At 40.4% G+C, this 22,446-nt stretch overlaps 1 protein-coding gene across 3 annotated transcripts in view; it reads left to right on the forward strand.

The window, feature by feature from the left end:
* The window catches only part of Wipf1 (WAS/WASL interacting protein family member 1), a 122,477-nt gene that overhangs the window by 37,439 nt on the left and 62,592 nt on the right, over nucleotides 1-22,446 (forward strand). The window contains exon 1 of one of the 3 annotated variants that reach the window (XM_076866296.2): nucleotides 11,395-11,452. The exons of 1 other annotated variant lie outside the window; for it this stretch is intronic. The gene's annotated coding sequence lies outside the window, so the exon portion shown is untranslated. Of the gene's footprint in view, nucleotides 1-11,394; nucleotides 11,453-12,704; nucleotides 12,779-22,446 lie in introns of those variants that run through there. One more of the 3 variants, XM_076866299.2, reaches the window with a different exon arrangement.

The raw sequence follows: 22,446 nt of genomic DNA on the forward strand, positions 1-22,446 counted from the left end.
TGCAAATACCATTTTTTAATCCATTCATCTGTTGATGACTGTTTTGTATCTTGGCTATTATGTATGGTTCTGCAGTAAACATGAAATGCAGGTGTCTTTTCAACATACTGATTCTATTTCTTTTGGATGTATATCCAGTAGTGGGATTGCTGGAGTGCCGCAGTCTCTGGCTGGGCACAAGATCACGAGCCACTCAAACAGGAACAAACTTTATTTGAAAGAACCGCCAATAACACGTCCGCTCGGGAAGCTTCCCGATCCACCCACTCGGCGTTCTGTCGGTTCCTTCCCGGAACTCTAGCGCAAGCGCCTCCCCGGAATTCCCTCCTACTGCACTTTCCCAACCAATGGGAACTCTCCAGGAGTCCCGCAGCAGGAGTCCGGTATCCATATGAATGTAATTTTTAACATAATCATATCATCTCAATGGCTAGCTGGCATTACCTTTCAATCAAAAATGCCATGCATCATATTAATTGGCTGTGGCTCCCAGCATCTCCCCCCTTCTGTTTAATTAAGTAACAAGTAATGTGGCTAGGGACCGTGCCTGTTAGGTTTGTCCAATTCAACATATGGTTCTTACCCGTCATTGGAAAACTGACCTTTAGGCGTCAGCCTCCTGTCTTAGGTTGATACCACTGCAATTGGATCATACCCGTCACTGACTACCGGTCCAGCATATAGCCATACTTGTGGATAGGCCTATGCACCAGTGGGGGGGTGAGGTTCTTTGTCTCACCTCTGTTGGCCCCCAGATTTGGCCTTGGTGCCAGTGGGGGGGTGAGGTTCTTTGCCTCACCTCTGTTGGCCCCCAGATTTGGCCTTGGTGCCAGTGGGGGGGTGAGGTTCTTTGCCTCACCTCTGTTGGCCCCCAAAATTAGACCATCACTAGTAGAAGGGAGGAGGATACAGAAATGCCACAACACCACATCAATTGACGACTCCTAGGGAAAATTGCATCACTGGTGACACATCAGCAAAGATACGCCAGCATTACCATAATTTGTTGTATCAACAGATAGATCACAGTGCATACAAGTGATACATAGTCCAGGCAAGTTTTGTAAGCAGTTCATAGTGGAGGAATCTATCAATATGTCCATTTCCTCCCAAGATCATTGATGTATCAGTTTATACAGTTTGTTGTGATAATTATCGAAGAAGTTGTAGTTTGGTTTCATCTTTGTCTTCACCGGCACTGGGATGAAAAATAGGAATTCTGACAATGATGTTAAAGAGAGAAAGAAAAAAAAATGTAACATTTTAACAGGTACTAAGAAAACATTTTTTTTTTTTTTTTTAGAACAATTTACATTATCTTGAACAGAATTATTAAATATAATGAAAAGGAAAGATGAAAATAAACAAACAGATTTGTTAACCTGCTTATTTGTACACATATTAAAATAATTTTTAACAGCTGTTTACCCAATTTAAATTAAACCATTAAAATTACGTGAATAATAAAAACTACTTGGATCCATTTTTTTTATGAGCACTCCTCATATATGATCTATGGACATACGCACATATAGACACATAACACAAAACAGAAGTGTGCACATATAACATACAACACATAAGACAATAGTAAAGGCCTTGTAGTTTCACCTAGGTGAAATCTCCATTGCAATGTTAAAAACTCCACAGTTAAAAAATAAAACTGATCAGAAAAACATCAACCTAGGTCTGTATGAGCTCAAAAATAAAATAGAACTTTATGATATGGAAAAATGCAATAATAAAATAGATATTGAAAAAGGCATTCTGGTTAATCACTGTCGCAGATATAAGAATGGCCAAGCTGGAGTTCTGGATATCAGCTGTTATGGATTTGAGTCAAATCATCTTCTTTTTGATCTGTAGAAATCGTTTTAGTTAGTCTTTCTGGAATCCAAATCAGCTGCTGTTCTCCCTGTGGAAACACGCAAACAGAGCCCCGACTCCAGACAATTACTGGGTCAGGACCTTTCCATTGTCCTGTTAGAATATCTTTCCAAAGAACTTTAGGCTTATGCACATTTTTTGGATACATATGCCTTTCCGCAGCACTAAGTCCTGATGAATCCAAATTTAAAAAGTTTAGAGTAAAGAGGGTTATTTTAAGTTTATCTTTGGGGGATATATACCCCTTTCCAATTCCCTCCTTTTGTTTTAATAAGTACATTTTAATAGTTTGATGAGCTCTTTCAACTATGCCTTGTCCCTGTGGATTGTATGGAATTCCTGTTATATGAGTAATACCAAATGATGAGCAAAATTGTTTAAAAGAGGTAGAGGTATAGCCAGGACCGTTATCAGTTTTAAACTGTTTAGGAACACCCACAGTGGCAAAATTTTGTAAGCAATGAGCTATAACATCTTTAGTTTTTTCTCCGGCATGAAGGGAGCCCATCAAAAATCCGGAAGAAGTATCAACTGTAACATGTAAATATTTTAATTTTCCAAATTCTGGCAAGTGTGTGACGTCCATCTGCCAAATATGGTTAGGTATCAGTCCTCTAGGATTGACTCCAAGATTAACTTGTGGTAAAAATGTCACACAATTTTGACATTGTTTTATTATATGTCTGGCTTGTTCTTTAGTTATTTTAAAACGTTTTTGTAAAGTATTAGCATTGACATGGAACCTTTTATGAAAATTTATAGCTTCTTCTATTGTGGAGAAAATATGTATGTCATGTGTAGATTTATCTGCTAATTCATTGCCCAAACTAAGGGCTCCAGGCAATCCTGTATGTGCCCTGATATGTCCTATAAAGAATGGATCTTTTCTGTCCCAGATTAGACTTTGTATAGTGGAAAACAAAGAGAAAACAGTAGAAGAAGGGGAAATCCTACCAGCATCTTCAAGGGATACTATAGCATTAACTACATATTGACTATCAGAGAATAAATTAAATACAGAGTCTTTAAACATCATAAAAGCTTGTAATACTGCATTAAGCTCTACCTTTTGAGTTGATTGTTTGGGTACTAAAAATGTAAAAGTTTGATCAGGGGTAACTACTGCTGCTGTACCATTATTTGACCCATCAGTGAATATATTTGGAGCATTCATGATAGGGGTCTTTCTTGTCATTTTTGGAAAAACTACAGGATGCTTAGACCAAAAAGACAACAAAGGATTAGATGGCAAGTGATTATCAAATGAAACATTAGATTTACACATGATTATTGCCCAAGTATTTAACTCATTGGCTAACTCATCAATTTGATCCATAGTATATGGAGTAATAATTTTATTGGGAGAAATCCCAAACACTCCCTTTGCTGCTTTTATTCCTTTGAGTATTAATTGTCCTACAGCCTCAGGATATCTAGTAAGAATAGTATTAGGAGAATAAGATAAATGTATCCACAATAATGGACCTTCTTGCCAAAATACTCCTGTAGGAATATTTTTTGTTGGTAGTACAATAAATAATAAAGGCAAACTTATATCAATTCTATCCAAGTGCATATTTTCCATATATGTTTCAATGATTTTTAATGCCTTTCTTGTTTCAGGCGTTAACATGCGGGGTGAATTTGGATCTGATGGACCTTTTAGGATATCAAATAAAGGTCCTAGCTCTCCTGTTGGTATGCCTAGATAAGGCCTTATCCAATTTATGTCTCCCAATAACTTTTGAAAGTCGTTAAGTGACTTGAGTTGATCTACTCGTATTTGAATTTTTGGTGGACGGACCATGGTTGAGGATAATAGAACTCCTAAGTAATTAATTGGAAGATTTAATTGTACTTTATCTATTGCTATCTCTAGATTATAACCTTTTAATAAATTTGTAAGTGTGGCATAACATTCTAGCAGTGTGTTTTTATCTTTATGTGCCAATAACATATCATCCATATAGTGAAATATTTGTAGTTTAGGATTTTGATTTCTAAGTGGTTGGATTGCTTTGTTAACATAAATTTGACACATAGTTGGACTATTAGCCATCCCCTGAGGGAGTACTTTCCATTCATATCTCTGATCAGGACCTTCATGATTTAGTGCAGGGATAGTAAATGCAAAATGTGGACTATCCTCAGGATGAATTGGAATTGAAAAAAAACAATCTTTAATGTCTATAGCTAAAACATACCAGGTTTTTGGTAAAGCAGACAATTGGGGAATCCCTGATTGAGCAGGTCCCATAATAACCATCTCATTATTAATGGCTCTTAAATCTTGTAATAATCTCCATTTACCAGATTTTTTTTTAATGACAAAAATGGGAGTATTATGGGGAGATATGGAAGGTTGTATATGTCCTTTCGCTAATTGTTGTTTGACCAGATCATGGGCTACTTGTATCTTTTTTTAGTTAGGGGCCACTGAGGAACCCACACTGGTCTTTCTGATTTCCAAGTAATTTTTATTGTCTCAGTGGCCCTTTTTGAAAATCCAACCCATGTCTGTCTGTTCCTTGATCTATTTGAATTGGTGCTGCTATATTTTGTCCTTGTTTTCCTAATCTTTTTTCTTTTTTAAAACCTTGTCTAGCCCTAGTAGTGGGCGCATTAGGATTGATGTTATTTGTTAACGTCAAACCTAATTGATCTAGGACATCTCGTCCCCATAAATTTATAGGAAGATGATCCAATACATATGGCTGTATAGTTCCCTCACATCCTTCAGGATCCTTCCAATCTAATACCATTGCACTTCTATGGGGATTAGTAGCCACTCCTAGGCCTCGAAGCGTTTGAGTGGCTTGTTGTAATGGCCAATGTTTTGGCCATTCCTGACTAGATATGATGCTAAGGTCTGCACCTGTGTCCAGTAGCCCATTAAAGTCGTATCCTTGAATATTTAGTTTTAGCATGGGGCGAGAATCTAAATTTAAAGACAGCATAGCCCAATCTACACCTGTGGAGCCCAATCCCCTGGTACCTCTTTCTACAGTACGACTAGAAAATTTATCATGTAGGCTGGGTATTATTAGTAACTGTGCTATTCTATCCCCTGGTGAGATAACTGATATGTCTCTTGGAGAACTAGCTATAATTTTTATTTCACCTTCATAATCGGGATCAATTACCCCGGGACTTATCATAAGTCCTTTTAGTGTGGAAGAACTGCGTCCCAATAATAAGCCTACCGTTCCTTGGGGAAGAGGTCCTTTTACTCCTGTGGGAATGATTTGAATTCCCATCTCTGGAGTTAGTACTGCTCTTGCGGAGGCGCAGATGTCCAGCCCTGCGCTCCCTCTAGTTTGTCTGATGAGGGATTTAATGGATAATGTGTCCTGGGCACTACCTTGATGGTGCTGCTGGGTTCCTCCATTGCCCCGTATATTTGTGGTTTTGGGCCCCGGAGCATTGGGCCCTCCAGTCCGTTTTTTGGCAATGGAGCCTGATGCCTTTCTCCACGATATCGTGGGTAAACACTTGATCCTTGTCCGTTTTTTGATAACGGAGTGCCCTCTATGGTGGTTTGAGAACGGCATTCATTAGCCCAATGTCTCCCTCTACGGCATCGTGGGCAAATACCTGGTATTCTATTCCTTTGATACCTAGCTTTGTTAAACCCTCCTCCTATGGGGCAATTCCTTTTAAAATGTCCTGTCTGATCACAATTGTAGCATGTTTTTGGCCTGGCATCTAAAGCCTGTTGTACTGCTGCTAAGACTTGTCCTTGTTCATTAATGTCTCTACATAATTTAATATATGTGTTTAAATCTTCATGTTTCCATGGTCTAATGACCTCTCTGCAGCAACGATTTGCTTGGTCATAAGCCAGTTGTTTTATAAATGGCATTGCTTGTTCTACATCTCCAAATATTCTAGAAGCTGTCTGAATAAGCCTATCTACAAATTCAGCGTAAGGTTCGTTAGTTCCTTGTATTACCTTAGATAACTGTCCTTGTAAATCTCCATGCCCCTGTAAAGTTTTCCATGCCCTAACTGCATCTGCAGCAATTTGTGCGTATACACCAGGATCATATTCAATTTGTTGCCGTTGACCCTCATAAGGTCCCTTTCCTAACAACATCTCCAGATTTCTTTGAGGGTAACCGGCTGCTGTATTTCGCCTAGCTGTCTCCATGCAGAATTCTTCATTGGCAACCTTCCATAACAAATATTGTCCTCCATTTAGCACAGATCGACACATGTTAGCCCAATCTGCTGGTGTCATGTCTAAGTTGGTAATAGATTCGACCATGCTTATGGTGAAGGGTGCTTGCGGGCCATAGGTTGTTACAGCCTCCTTTAATTGCTTTACTGTTTTGAAATCTAGAGCGCGGTGAATTCGTTGCCCTCCTGCCTGCTCAAGTACAGGGCATGCTAGTCTTTGGGATCTTGCCTTAGGATTTTGTGCATCAACTACGGGAGTTGAGGGCCGCTCAGCTGTTACGCCCTCTGGTGATAGAACGGAGTTAGTAGCAGCCTCCTGTTGTAACTCCCCAACTGATGGTCGTTTTTCCTCTAAGCTTTCTTTCTTCAAATTTTCCTCTGTCTGACTAGCTGGAGAGACCTTCTCTTTTGCTTGACCTGACATGTTTTCTACCACAGTTTGGACCTCTAACAATTTACTTAACAGTTTTTCGGTTTGTTTTTTACTAGTTTCTAATCTACTATAAAGGTAACGCAACCCAGTAAGGTAGCATAAAACAAAGCCGAAACAGAATGAAACAAAAACGGAGCAAAGAATAGTTGTATCAATTTTCTCTTTCTCCGGGCCAAACAACTTCAAGCCTTGAGCCAACCATTTTTCCCAGTTTGCCTGAGAAAATTCTAGGGATAGGCAGCTTGAAACAAAAACAAAATAAATCAAAAGAAGAACACATTGTTTTTTGAAATGGTCACCCATTCTGTCGCCTTCCCTCAGGGGCGAGCAATTTTACTCACCTCCAAGCTTCAGGCGCTCCCCGTACAGGGCCACCAGTTGCCGCAGTCTCTGGCTGGGCACAAGATCACGAGCCACTCAAACAGGAACAAACTTTATTTGAAAGAACCGCCAATAACACGTCCGCCCGGGAAGCTTCCCGATCCACCCACGCGGCGTTCTGTCGGTTCCTTCCCGGAACTCTAGCGCAAGCGCCTCCCCGGAATTCCCTCCTACTGCACTTTCCCAACCAATGGGAACTCTCCAGGAGTCCCGCAGCAGGAGTCCGGTATCCATATGAATGTAATTTTTAACATAATCATATCATCTCAATGGCTAGCTGGCATCACCTTTCAATCAAAAATGCCATGCATCATATTAATTGGCTGTGGCTCCCAGCACTGGAGCATATGGTAGTTCTATTTCTAGTTTTTGTTTGTTGTTTGTTTTTAGGAACCTCCTTACTTTTTTTTTCCATATGGACTGTATTAATTTGCATTCCCACCAATAGTGTTTGAAAGTTCCCCTTCCTCTGCATTCACACCAGCATTTGTTTTTCATTGTTTTTGTTTTTGATAATAATCATCCTAACTGAGACTAGACGGTATCCTATTGTGGTTTTGATTTGTATTTCCCTAGTGGTCAGACAGCTGAGCTTGCAAGTTGGCCTCAAGGTTATCAGGGGACCCTGAATAGGTTAGTTAATCTCTGTAAGCTTGGTTATTCTACCTGTGAGGTAGAGATGACAGTACCTACCTCACAGTTGTTATAATTAAGTGGAAATATGTGTGTAAAGCACTTGGCTCAGTGTCTATGTGTAATAAGGATTTAATAAACGAGTGCTGAAAAAAGTCCATGCAGCATCTCTTCAGTCATTTCTGGGTGAGATGATAACAGTACTGTCAGTATCTTGGTACGTCTATACAAGAGCAAGGCAGAAAGCAGAGTTTAGATTAGCCAAGTTCTGCCTAACCAAATGAAAAGACTGGACATTTTGTCAGTAACAATTTGTGAAATATGCCAGTGGTAAGTGGTCAAATTAATGTCTGTCCATTAGAAGAAAAAAAATCTACAAAGTACAATGTTCCCAAGCAATAGTGATTCATTAGCTGGAGACCAGGTCCTAGCTCCAGGGATGGGAATGGCGGTTTTGCCACTCTGTACTTGTCCAGCTGTCCCCAGTGAGAAAGTAGAAATCCAGAGGCCTTCCCCTAACCAGGCACACTCCCCATCAGCCAGGCTGAAACCCTTCTCCCAGCCCTGCAGCCATAGTAGGCTCCATAGACATGATAATAGATTCATGAGATCTTGGTAGAGAGACACAAAAGGAGTCCAATAGTAAGCCCAGAAAAAGTTTAGTACTCTACCTCTTTCATCTGTATTTAGGACTTGATGAGAATTTATGGTTTGGGGAAAAAGAAAGTATCTGGAGTAATTAGAAATCTTAGGCTTTTTTAATGTCTGTAGATGCTAAACATCAAACCATTTTTATCATTTTTATTAATCATTTTATTTTGTTCAGTGAGGTGAGGTCAATGGAAATAGTTCAGTGGTGTTCAGTGGTGCAAACAAGAGGTGATTGACAGCTCAGCCTCCTCTACTACCAAGACAACATTGATTTTAAAGTGCATCAAATTAATGACACATAAGGAAAGAAAAAAGGACATAACATGAAAAGTACACTTTAGATCTAGGAATGTTAAAATATGAAGAAAAAATGCTACTGCTGCAGATGTGTCTTAGAATTAAGGAAATGCAGAATTTCACTCAGTTGGTATCTTGGTTTTGATGTTTTGCTGCTGGGTAGATGCTACAATTTTATGAAAGCAATTAAAACATATGTTTTATTAATATACATGGGCAGGACTAATAAAAATTGAAGGCAAATAAACATTTTCTCATGCCCATAAAGTTATTTTATTTTTTGTCAAAACAAAAATCATGGATGGTTGGGGAGGTATTATACCTGGTGAACCTGGAGCATCTCATAGTGATGGAAAGTAAAAAATACTCAGAAACAAACAAACAAGCAAACAAAAAATAGAAAAACACTGAAAGGAGTATGTCCAAGGAGCACAGAAACCAAGGAAAGGACTCCCAGCTCCAAAGCTGGAACAATTTGGGCAACAAAGTGGTGTTGAATTATAGCCCAAATTATAAAATAAATATCTACAAGGCCATATTGATATAAAAATGATTGAAAATATTAATAAATGTGGGGAAGAGGCAGATCTTCCATGCAGAAGAATTTCAAGTGATTTATGTGGAACTCCACCTTCAAGGACTTTCTTCCAAAGAGTGTACATGGAAAGGTGGGATTGTAGGGGGCAGGGGGTGGGGACAGCCCAGCAGTAGAGAAACTGACAAACACGGCCTCAGCCCAGGGATCCAGTCCAACATCAACATTATTAAATCATTCTGATAACATAGACACTTAATATGTTGTGATTAGAATAGTACATTGTCTTTGTCCTAAATAAATCATAACCCCTTCTTATTTTGAGAAAAGCATCAGACAATCCTGTTGTGGCATATTCTGCAAAGGACCTCATCAGTACTCCTCAGAACTGTCACACTCACCAAAACAAGGAAAATCTGAGAAACTGTCACAGGCAAGTGGAGCTAGGAAGACCTGGTGACTAAATGTGATGTGGTGTCCTGGATAGGAGCTGGGAACACAAGTACCCCAGGTCAGAGCTCAGGAAGTCTAAATAAACTATGGGTGGTAGTAATAATAATGTTTCAGTACTGGTTTACTAATTGTTACTTATGCAGCAATTTTGTATCATATTGTGTATCATATTAACATTATATGTTAATCATAGGAGACGGAGTATAGAATATATGGGCACTCTGTACCATTTTCTCAATTTTCTGTAAATTCATAGCTGTTTCTGAAAAAAAAAAAAAAAAGGAAGTCTATTTAAAAATTTAAATGCCTAAACAGAAAAACAAAAATCATAGACCAAAAGCCAGGTCAGGGATTTAAAAGGAACATTATAAAGCATTTTGTTAAGACCTTTACTAATTTCACACAGAGCACAACTTAAGCAGAACAAATGCAACTGCTTGGTTGAAAAATGGAGCTTAACCCAGTGTGTGACATTTCTAAATACATTCAGATAGGATCATTATTTTTCATCCACTTAGCATTTTGCTTTTCCAAAGCCCTTTGCAATGTCTGACTCCAGGATGTTGAAGTTTTACCCTTATTCGTATTTTAAAGCTGATGCCATGTCTCTAGCTTGGACAGTCATCTTGGCTCCTGGCTAATCTAAATGTACAATTCAATCAGAAAACTAGCCATCAACTGTCAAGATGCTAAAATAGTTATGGGTGTTTTCAAAGCCAGAATTGCAATCGTGTGGCAAGACTTCAGTTTGTTGTCCACAGCTCTGACTCTCAGGACTCCTTTCTTTACTCAGTGTTCTCATATGGAAAACCTCATTGGGGAATTATAGGGTAATATTTTCAAGACTTGGAACTTTTCTATAGTTACCTTGCTAAAAACCAAAATAAAATAAAATCCCTTTAAAAGCATTTTTAAGAAAAGAATTATGCCAGGGTAGCCAAAGAGAAACAATTTTGGGGTTTCTACACTGAGTCAAGTTGTACAAATTTCAGAATATTCCCCTTGGTCCAGGACATGGTTTTACTCCCACATACCACTTCCTACATCTGTAAATTCCAGTGTGTTTGGACCCTCCTGAGAGCTGGGGGATCGTAAAAGAGGAGAGCACTGACTACAGAAACCAGAAAGCTGGCTGTGGCACCTTGGGACTTCTTGCTGAAGGGGCCCCAACTCTTTCCCAGTCTTCCCCTGTCCAGGGCAGAGAAGGGCACATCATCTGGACACCCCCTGGCTCTCTTGCCAGGTTAGTGTTGGAGTTTTTTCGCCTAGGGAGGCTGACAATACATCAGCTTTGTTTTCTAAACCAGGAATTAGGGCACACTGTCTAACATGACAAATTAGATTGTGTGTGAATTTGAAACTCTCCCACGAAGTCCAGGGTGAGTGGCCGTGGTTACTGCAGAATCCAGAAATGTGAGCAGCAGAGACCTGGGTGTGATCCACTGATAGCAGTGACCTCCAGAGAGGAGCATGGGGACATCCTGGGAGCAGCACCATTGAGGGCTTTTCCTCAGAAGTCTGGAGGCTCAGTAGTAGTATCAGGGGCTGCCCTGATAATGGGAGAGTGCCCAAGCCCCAGGCTCTGCTGTAGTGACCACCCCCTTCTCAGCTGTGGAACCTCAACCCCAGGTGGAGACCCTGGAGCTTCTCTCTCTCCCTCCCTCCCTTCCCCCCATCTTCTGCCTCCGAACAGAGTCAGAAGTGCCAAGGGTTCAGAAAGCACTCCCCCAGGGTTTATTTCCTCTTTACCTGTGTCCTGGGAACACCCAGAAGAAGCTGGGGGACCCCTGCGGAGAGACAACCGTTTCTGTAGGCACAGGGTTACCCCCATAGGAAAAAGCAGCCAGGCGATCTTATCACATGCCTCTGAGTGAGTAGAGAGGCGAGTGGAAGAAGGTGCCTGTGAGGAAGTGCAATGTCACATGCAGCATTTACAGGAAGTCAGCCAGAAGATAGCAGGGGACTGAGCACTTGGCCGTTTGCAGCGGATTAAAACAACAAAGGTTAGTGCTCCACCACCACCTTTGAAAAACTTTTCATAGCTTCTGTAAAACACCTAATTGATTCTCTTTCCTTGAACTGTCTTTGTTTCTCTAATGGAAAGAAATTGCTCTGGCTTTGAATATAAGATCCGGTGTATAGGTGGTAACTACACTTTGTTAGAGGAACAAACATTGAGCCATAGTGGCTCAATGAAATTCTCAGAACCTCTTGCTTCCCTGTTTAGAATTTCTATGCCTTTAAAAAAGATACAGAACAAAACTTCAGATGTTTGTTAAAGAACTTATTTCATGGAATGCAGCTAAGCCTCTTCTCATTTTTACTTATTAGCATAAATCTGAAACAGGACAGATCATTGCAGACATATGTGGGGTGTTGGAGCATACAGAAATACTGTGAGTAAAAACGTGCCACAAGGCTGTATGCAAAAGTTGGTTGTTTTTATGTATTTTTCATCTTGTAAAACACATCTTTTTGGATTATAGTTCACGTTAAAATAATTTAATGTCTATAAATTCTTGGGTTTTTTTTTTGTTTGGGGTTTTTTTTTTTTTTTTTTTTTTGCTTCCTTTTTTTTTTTTTTTGTTTTTTTTCTTTCTTGTTAACCCAAAATGGGAGTAGAGAAGGGGTAAGGCTGCTTGAATGTGAGATGAGGAAGTCCTTTGCCTGCAGCAGTTTAAGAAGCCAGCACAGCCTGGATCTAAGGCCAGCAGGGTTTGGAGATGCCTTGAGGCTTGGCTGTTAGTTACTAGAGCTTTCTGACCTCAGCCTTGTGCTTCCTCTAGAAAGGAAGATTTTTGAAGAGTCTACAGAAGAGCCAGAAAAATATGTAAAGGGTTGGAAAAGAAGAGCCCAGACACATCTAAAAGGCCCAAGATTGTTTATCTTATGGCCAATGAGGGGCAGTTTGATAAAGAACAGCAAGTCAAGGTTCTGACACAATGACCTGCTGCTTTTAGACCTGTAATGAAAAAGGAAAATATCTCAAATCTGAGCTAGAAGAAAGAAATTACTTCATTCTTGAACTGTTCTTAAGTGCTAGGACGGGTTAGCCAGAGAGATCACTCAGCTCTCTCTGGATGTTTTGAAAAACATCCTAGGTTGCTTTTTTGGCCATGTTAACGTGTTAATGGAGGCAGGGCAGTAACGAGGAGAGGACACTAGGACTCAGAGCTTCCATTTTCATCTCGTCATTCCAGCCGGCGTGTTCTAAGCTGTGTCTACTGAAAAACAACAAAGGGGTGAAGGTTTAGTGGACTCACGTGTTGTTTATATCTCAGTCATCCAAACTATCCAGAACAGTGATGAAAGAGGAAAATCATGGTTGGGTATGTCCTCAGATTGCCACATATTTTTTATTTTTTACTACCATTGTTGTGCAAGAAAAGGGAGAAGATGACAACAGGGAGGTTCTAGCTGGGATCTCAACCCTGGTGGTTTCAGAAACCCTTCACTAGCTCTGACTTGAGGCAGCGCACAGTTTCCCTGGGTGTGAGGGGACCGGTTGGACCTTGCTGCCTTCGCCTCCAGGAGCGCCTGGAGGAGACTTACCAGTGGGCCCATGTCCCTCGAAGGAGCACTTCTTTCAGTTTTCATTTTGCTTTTGAAATTTATCATAGAGTTTTGCTGTTCAAGGAGTTTTGTGTTATGCTTATCTGATGCTCCTAGTAGAAAGGGGCTTTTTATTTTGTTAAAATACTTTCCAGATGGACCTGATGTCTTTTCTTGTGAATGTGTCCTTCCAAAAGCCTTTTCCATTTCTTTTTTATCTCCCTAGACATTTCTTGGCCCCTTCCCCAGTCTTCTACTTCCTCTATTTTTTTTTTTTTTTTTTTTTTGTGTGTGTGTGCGCTTGTCTGTGTGTGTTGTGTGTTTGAATTGCAAGAAAAGATTTAAAAAGTAATCTTTATGCAACAGCTCTGACCCCCAGGCCTGGAAGGGGTTCTAGAAAAAAAGAGGACGGCACAGGATGGCAGAAGGGGGTGGATCCTGCTGGATGGTACAGAGCTCCTGCAATAGTAATCTTGTGTGTAATATTCAGACAGGTGTTACTGCCAAGGTGAACACTGAGTTCTGTTTGAAGGGGAAAAGTGGAGAAAAAAAAAAAGATTGGTCACTTGTAAAATGGAGATAAAATGATGAATTTTATGGGGAAGAACAGTATGAACACTTTATTCTCTAAAAAGGAAGAGGAGTGGCACTGACTTCACGAGTTTCTCTTCTCCCCCAGACCCCGACATACAAGCAGCCTCTTCTCCCCAGAATCCCACCTGACACAAAAGTAACAAGTCAGCATTCACAGATGTTTGGGTGACTTGAATCTCAGAGGGATAAAATGATGACATACAAACATTCTTGATAACAGGGAAAAAGAAAATAAAATTGATGGGTGCCACCCTTTAACAGAATTCATTCATTTTTGAGTTGGAATGAGCAAATCTAGAGGCCTAGCTAGCACTTTGGGTTTCTCAGAGAATTTCCTGGGCAAGGGTAAGGTATTATTGGCATCACCATCACATTGGGCAATACTAGGCATTGTACATTATTTTACTTGAGTTAAAATACCCATAACATAAAATTTACCATCTTAACTAGCAAGCGTGCTGTTCAGCAGCATTAATATTCACATGGTTGTATAATCAACCTCCAGAATTTTTCCATCTTACAAAACTGAAACTCTGTATCCATTAAACAACTTCCTATTTTCCCTTTCTTACCAGCCCCTGGCAACACCATGCTACTTTCTGTTTCTACAAATTCAACTTCTCTAGGTACTTCAGTTAAGTGGAATCTGTACAGTATTTGTCTTCCTGTGACTTCCTTTCTTCACTTAGCTTAATGTCATTAAGGCTTCTCCACATTGTAGCATGTTGGAATTTGTTTCTTTTTTAAGGTCAGATATCCCACTGTATATATATGTCATATGTTCTTCATTCACTAATCCATCAATAACATTTGGTTACTTTCACCTTTTGGCTATTGTGAATAATGTGGCTATGAATGTGGGTTTGCAAATCTCTTTGCGACCCTGTGTTCAGTTCTTTTGGTATATACTCAGAACCAGTATTGCTGGATCATGTGGCGAGTTTACATTTAGCTTCTGATCATCCAGTCCTCCTATATCACCCTCCTTCCAAACACAGAGATTGAAGATAACTTACATTACAAAATCGTATTTTTTTCCTTCATGCATGCTCATTACAAAATGTTCATGTTTTGCTTCTGGGTATTACGGATCCAAAGGGGATTTGGACTGTTGATCCAGGAAAATAAGTAAGCTTAGTTGGGCTGTTCTGGAGGAGTAGCCACAGGGGGTATTTATTTTACAGATTTTCTGGAAGAAAATAGTACACAGAAGGTATGATGAGCAGCCTGACTGAATAGTGGGCAGTGATTCTTTTGCTGGAAGTGCTGTATTCTATGAAGTATTACAAGTGCTAATGTCGACTCAATGACATCACCAGGGAAGGGATTTCCTGTACGCCTGATGGTGTTGTCACTTGGCCATTTCAGTTTCCCTCAGTTTCTTCATTAGTTGAAAGGTTGGTGCTATTTTTTAAATAAGCCTGTAAATGCCCCCACCCCCCAAGGCATCAGAAAATGGCAAGAACAATTGCTTTTGTTCATTCATGAAAATGATGAGTGGGTGCATTTGTTTGCTTATGAAAGGGCATAGAAAGCTTTTCCTGAAAAGAATAAACTGGAAAAAGACGAGACCTTGAAATGGAACTATCTTGCAGCAAACTGAATTTAAGAGAGCCTATTTCTAGTTTATATGACATTCTGCTGACTTCATGTACCACTAACATTGTAATTTCTCAATGCGAATGAGAAGTCACTGCTTTGAGGCTTAACTAGCTAGATACTTACCAAAGTATCTGTTTTGATATTTTCTGGTATGAATGAATTAGGTTTCCTTTATACTTGTTTTCATGTCTACATTTTGTTATATCATTTGTTTTAAAGAGAGTGAGAGAGAGTGAGAGAGAGAGAGAGAATTTTTTTAATATTTATTTTTTAGTTTTCGGCAGACACAACATCTTTGGGGTTTTTTTGTATGTGGTGCTGAGGATCGAACCCAGGCTGCATGCATGCCAGGCGAGCGCGCTACTGCTTGAGCCACATCCCCAGCCCATCATTATGTCATTTTTTAAGTTAACTTTTTTTTTTTTTTTTCGGTACCAGAAATTGAACCCAGGGACACTTAACCACTGAGTCACATCCCCAGCCCTTTGATATTTTTATGTTTTATTTTGAGACAGGGTCTCACCGAATTGCTTAGAGCCTTGTTAAATTGCTGAGGCTGGCTTTGAACTTGAGATCTTCCTGCTTCAGCCTCCTAAATTACTGGGATTACAGATGTGTACCACCTGTGGCCTTTGTATTGGTTCGTAATCTCAGTGTGGCTTAAAAAAAAAAAACCCAAAACATCTTGTTGTAGTAGGATAAGCATTTGTCCTTAAACCATGCATAAACATAACCATATATATGTATATGTATGTATAAAGAATTTTCCCTATTAATCTGCCATATACAGATATAGGTACGTATAAACACATATATCTGTATATGGACGGATTAATAGGGGAAATTCTTTAGAGTATGCATTTCTTTGACTAAAAGGCATTAGATGATATCTTGGAGCCTACAGTTATTTGGAATATGCTAGTAACCCTAGACTAGGCGGCTATGTGGCTAAGCATATATGGTTTTGCTAGTGAACTGCCATTCTTTCAGTAAATCACTGATATACAAATGGTAGTGATTTGGAGTATCTTTGATTTCTAGGCTAGCAATGGAAAGCTTTGGTCTTCCTTTAAGGCTTTAGAGACCTGTAGAATGATCCTCCCAAGAACTGAGTACAGGCCCAGTAGAGAGGCTGCCCAGTACCTCACAGCCTGCTGTGTACAAAGCTGCACAGAGGGAACTGTTAAAAGAAGAGAATTGATGTTCCAATTTTGCTTCTCACCACAGTGTGACTCCTTAGGAAAGTCCCAGTTCTACAAATCATTTAAATGAACATTCTTGGTGCATTGCCACCAGAGCTTCTCTTGAACCTCTTCAAAGTAAACAGTGTATTATGCCCTCACTCTTTCTCTTCTCCCTGTTTTTCCTCTTCTCTCTTCCAGCTTTCATCTCTGCCATTTCATGCCCACCACCTTCTGAAAATTTAGGCCAGAACCTGTGTACAAGAACCGAGTGCTTCCTTCCCCGGCCCTTTTTCCCAGAGTGTTTAACAACCTTTCCTGCAGAGCAGGGACAAACTAATGCTGATAAGCATAGTTACCAAAGTAAAAATAGTTGAGAATTTTCATATAAGAAAAATAAATTGGAGAAAATAATGTTGTCATTAGATCCTGGTGAATTAGGATGAATGAACTGCTTATAAAAACTTTTTTGAAGGACTCATAAGGAAGTAGCAGTAAGAGAAAGAGAAGTGAAAAGGCCAGAGGATAATTTGCTCCAAAAGACAAAAATGTCAGGTTATTTAAAAATGTCTTTTCCCTTCTACTTTAGTGCCAGGAACATCTGGCCTTGGGAAAAGTTTAGGAAAGAGACTTTCAGACACTGTTGTCATTTAAAACTTAAAGAGGTAGGTAAAAATAAAACCTTGGATTTTTTACTTTTATTTTTTTCTGCAGTGCTGGGGATTGAACCCAGGAGTTTGTGCATGGTAGGCAAGCACTCTACCACTGAGCCACACCCCAGCCCTTTTTTAGTTTTTTTTAGTTTTTTTTTTTTTTTTTTTTTTTTGAGACAGGGTCTCAATACATTGCTGAGGCTTGCCTCAAACTTGAGATTCTCCTGCCTCAGCCTCTCAGGTAAGATTATAGGCATGCACTATTGCACCTGGTGGAAACTTGGATTTTTTTTTTTTTTTTTTTAAGAAACAGAAAGGACCTTAAGAGAGTTCTATGCCCTTTCTTTTTAGATTTGGAGACTAAGGCCCAGAAAGGTCCGGTGACTTGTGTGTGAGTCAGAATAGCTCATTAGTAAATAGCAGGCACAGAACAAGGCTCCTGACTTGAGCACTGGCCACCACATACGGGAGCCATGTTGAGGGGGTCTCAAGGACTTGGGATCCAGATAGAGGTGCCCCTCCAGGATCTACAGAACCAGATACATGCCTAATGGAAGTATACTAAGAGATTAAGTATTTGACAAACTGATCTCTCCTTAATTCCTGGGAGACAGTCATATGGTTGTAATTTTGTAGGCAGAAACCTAACCTATCCTACCTGGAAATGGTTTGTGTGCAAGAAGCTGGTCCTCATGGGGAAAGAAGAGGACAGGCCCTAAGAGGAAAAATTACTGATGGGCTCAGGAGAGGCCAGGAAAAGAGACTTAATCTTGTGTAAATGAAAGTAGATTAAGAAATATGGATAAAGATCTGTTGTGCGATATGGATGATATCAGCTCTCACTGTGCCCTGGATCACGCAGTCCTCAAAAGTGTCAGCCCTCCTTAGCACTGATTCTAAGGTCTCTGAACTACCTTCTGAATGCCACGAGGCTTCTTGGGTACCATTATTACAGAAGGGTAAAACCTGGACAATGAACATGGTCAATGGAAAGAAATGACATCATTTGGAAATTCTGGTATGCCCAGCAGCCCTTGCAGATTTTTAATTGGGGTCAGCCATTCTAAGTTATCTCTCTGGCACCCAGATAAAAAGGAAGTTTTAGAACTTTTTATGACAATAACTGTTTGAAGTATGGTAAACTATCCCTAAACCAACTTCAACTCAGACTCAGTTTCTCTGTAAATTCACACAACACAGATTGTTTTCTATGATCCTATAAAGCATGAGCATATTTTCCTGTCAATATTCAGTTAATTCTGCAGCAGCAGATACCAGCTGGGTATCTAGTCAGAATTAGTTCTGACACTGTCTACCTAGAGATAGCATTATATCCTCCAGGTTGAGGGTTCAGCCCCCAAAACTGGACCTGGATCTGGCTCCTACAGGCACCACCCCCATTTTAGATGCCAGTCACAAGCTTCAGGTTGTTCTACCTGTGCTTCTGACTGACTGACTATAAACCCAAGTTCCCCCAACCTTCTCTTAGGTTCACTTAGTTTGCTAGAGTGGTTTACAGATTGCAGAACTCAGAGGAGCACTTTATAAAGAACAGAGATAAAGAGATGCATAGAGTGAGGTATGGAAGAAGGGACAAGGTGTTACCTGCTACCCTCCAGGAACCCCTGTGCACTATTTAGGTATCTAGAAACTCTCTATCTGGTTCTTTGGGGGTTTTGTGGAGACTTCATTGCATACATTATGCTAATATACTGAGTGGGGAAACCCAGGGAGGCCTGTCTGTTCAGCATTCTTCTTATCCTGTCTGTACAGCATTCCTTTCTCCAGGGCATAGGGCAGGACCAATCTGTAATGATGAGGGTCTTGTGACCTCCTATCTGATAAGGGTAAGTCAGAAATTTTCTTTATGGTCAGCTCTAAAACAGAAAGGCTGGGGAAGATCAGAACTTCTATGACCTGCCTTGAGGAAGAACCAGAAACCATGAATTAAACCCCAAAAGACATGTATCATAATATCACAGCCACTCCTAAGGGTCTTTCCTGGCAAGCAACTGCCTGTCCCCTTAGCGTCAGTCAGTCTTAACTCTTTGCTGTTCTGCAACTGCCACAAGCATTGGAAATCACAGGGCCCTTTTTGGACACAGGATATTTTTTTATAAGATTCACCACCGCCACCATTTCCCCTTAATTTAGAAATATTTATAGAGCACTTTTCATGTGGATCTTTTTCTAGTGGGAAATGTGGACAATAAACAATAAACCTAAAACGTATTACATGATATATTCTATTAGAGGGTCATCATTGCTATGAAGAAATACAGCAGGGTAAAGCAGAGCAGAGGCACCATGTTGAATATACGGATTTAAGTGGGGGTGACTAGAGTATCATGGAAAAGATGGTAATATTTGGAAGGGGTAAGAGAATTTTCCAGGTGGATACATGGGGGAAAGCAGAGGGCAATGAGGCAGTAGGGTGCCTGGCATATTCAAGGAATAAAACAGAGCAGGTGTGACTCAGGCAGAGTGAGAAATTGGAGGCAAGACCCTAGTGTCCTGGCAGGCCCATGTGGAACTCTGGCTTTCCCTCACAGTGAGAGGGTGCTTTGGGAGGACTTTGAGCAATGAGAGGCAGTGAACTGACTTTATATTTAAAGGATCCCTCTGGCTGCTGGATTAATAGTTTGTAGGAGCACAAGAATAGAAGAGAGACCAGAGACCTGTTAAGAGGCTATTGCAGTACTCCCACTAGAGGCCATGGTGCCATGGACCAGCGTGGCAGGAACAGAGGTGACAAGGAATAATTAGAGACTGGATATTTTGAACATAGAACTAACAAGTTTAACTGTTGGGTTGAGCAATAATAAGTAAAGAGAGGCGTCAAGGATGATTCCAAGGTTTTTGGCCTAAGCACAGGGAGAATGGAATCCCATCAAACTGCAATGGGCAAAGCTATAGGCAGAACAGTGTGGAATGGAGAGGGGATAGAGTTTGACTTGGGATCAGCTGAGCTTGAGGTTTTTGTTAAACAGACGTCCACGTGGAGATGGCAGTGGAGACCTAGATACACATTTCTGGGTGAAGGAGTAAGAATCCTAGAAGAAATTAATTTTTCTTAATGGTCTTAGTGGTTTAATATCCAAAAGTCCTAAAAAAATACAACATGGAGTGGGACTGCATAATATCTTATTCACTGCTTGATTTCTAGGACTGATTCAGAGAATGCTCGTTAAGGTAAATAGCAGTAGAAAGGGCAGGATTCTTATCGCAAACTTTGTTTTTCAGGGTTTAAGCCTCAGTGATTCCATAACTCTTATTTTGGAAAAAAAAAAAAAAAAGCAAAATAGGCAAAAGCAGGGCCTGGGGTTGTGGCTCAGTGGTAGAGCATTCAACTAGCACATGTGAGGCACTGGGTTTGATCCTCAGCACCATATAAAAATAAATAAATAAAATAAAGGTATTGTGTCCAACTACAACTTGAAAAAAAAATTTTAAATGGGCAGAAGCAATGCCTAAAATAAGCAAGCTTTCCTTTGCTTATATGTCGAAGCAATCAAAGGAAATGTTATGAGATTGATTGCTAGAATTTTTGTTTATGTGAATGTTATTTTAAATATAATTGGTGTTGCATTTGTTATCCCTTAAACAAACAATGTCTAGTTGTGCAAACGTTAATGAAGTAATTTATGCTGTTTTCCTATGGAAAAGGAGGTAGACTCTTTATTCAAGAGGTAGAATTCTGAGTTCCCATTGGTTGAATCTCAGTTCATGCAAGATTGTTAACTTTTGTTTTCACATCTAAAGTCGCCTTTTGGTCTTGCTTTTTAATCAACTTGTATGAACAAAAAGCATCTATTTAAAAAGTACCTACAGTAATTCTCTGGAATAATACTGGTGTTTCCTGGTCCAAGCTGAGATGAAAAGTTTTTAATTCTCAACTTGTCATCAGCTTATAAGAGCATTTATCAAATGTATCTTTACGTAATCTCATTAGTCCTCAATCAGGCAATGAAGCAGGTTCTATGATAAGCCCCATGTGCAGAGGTGTGTATTGCCTCAGAGAATGAAGGGTATTGACCGCATTCCACTGTCAGGAGCCAGAATTCAGACCAAGATCTGCCTGTACCCACAGCTCCCCCAGTCCCCTTCCCAGAAGCATGGAGTAAAGGGAAACAAACCAGAGCATTTCAGTAATTCAAAAACCCTTCCATGATCTCACATGTGGACTAAATTGTAATACAGAATGGTGTTCTTTATGATAAGCCAAAAACCCAAGGTGCCATTCACATATTTCAGGGAGTTGCCAAACCAGGCCTTGAGGTGGGGGAGTTCATGAACCAATCTTTTGCTTGGCCTCTACCCCATGCTGATTGGAATGACACCAGTGGGCTGATAACATGCTGCTCCATTAAACCCTCAGAGGAACACCCAGCCCTCCCTCCTACAGAAGCCTGTTGCAATGCCAGCTGGCAGCAGCTGTCCCAGGCTGCTCCTTGAAGGTGCCTGGGAATGAGGAGACTGCCAGCCAGCCACCCTTGGGAGTCCTGAGTGAGGGGTTCTGGGAGTCTTGGAAATGGTTCAGAATCTGGAGGCTCTGCCTCAGCTCAGGGTTCAGAAGAAGGGCTGGGCTCTGTCCCCACAGTGCTGGCCACTCAGAGCCCTGTAGGACAACCAGCTCCACTCCCATACCAGTAGCTCTCCTGGGGGTGTGAGGAGGCACAGTCCCTCTCCACAGTTGATAGTCAGTCTTGTTTGCCTTGATACAGACATACTGGTTATCAAAACTGTTGAAATGCTTCAAAACTGATGGGTGAACTATCAGTTACTTGAGTGCACTCGAGGATCCTGTAATTCCATAATTGAATTAGCACTGGCCACAGAACAGGTGCCTGGGACCCTGTTGTAGCATCAGATTGTTCAGTGCCTATGCCTCCTGGTTGTTAAATATTTCTGATATTACCCCCCATTTCATCCTGACAAAACAAAACATTGAAAGCATTTTGTGAGTAAGTAATGAGAAATTTTGATTGGGGTTCAGGAGGACAAAACTGAAACCAGCAATTTTGTCCCTGTTTCCCTGATTCTATGATATAGGCCTGTTGATATCCCAGGCTCTTCTTTACTATCTACAATGAACGTGGCTATAGCAGTTAGGATTTCCAAGCAACAAATAGTGCCCCTGGAAGCGTAATTTCAATTCATGTTTTTAGAGGGCCCCAAGTTTGAATTTTGAATTTTACAGGAAAACATCTTCCTCTATAGTCTTTCTGGAAAAGTAGTTATTGTTCCAAACTATGACTTGTTTGCTTCCATAACCCAATTGGTGACCACTTGCCGAGAGGAGGTGAAAGGTTCATTATAAGCCAGGCTCCAGTAATCCTGATTTATTGGTGCCAAACACTTGCTTTTTGCAGCTGTGAGGAAGTTTTCAAAGTTGATTTGTTTCTGAGTGAAGCA

Source organism: Callospermophilus lateralis, chromosome 9 (genome assembly GCF_048772815.1).
Source record: "Callospermophilus lateralis isolate mCalLat2 chromosome 9, mCalLat2.hap1, whole genome shotgun sequence".
NCBI classification, from domain to species: Eukaryota; Metazoa; Chordata; class Mammalia; order Rodentia; family Sciuridae; genus Callospermophilus; species Callospermophilus lateralis.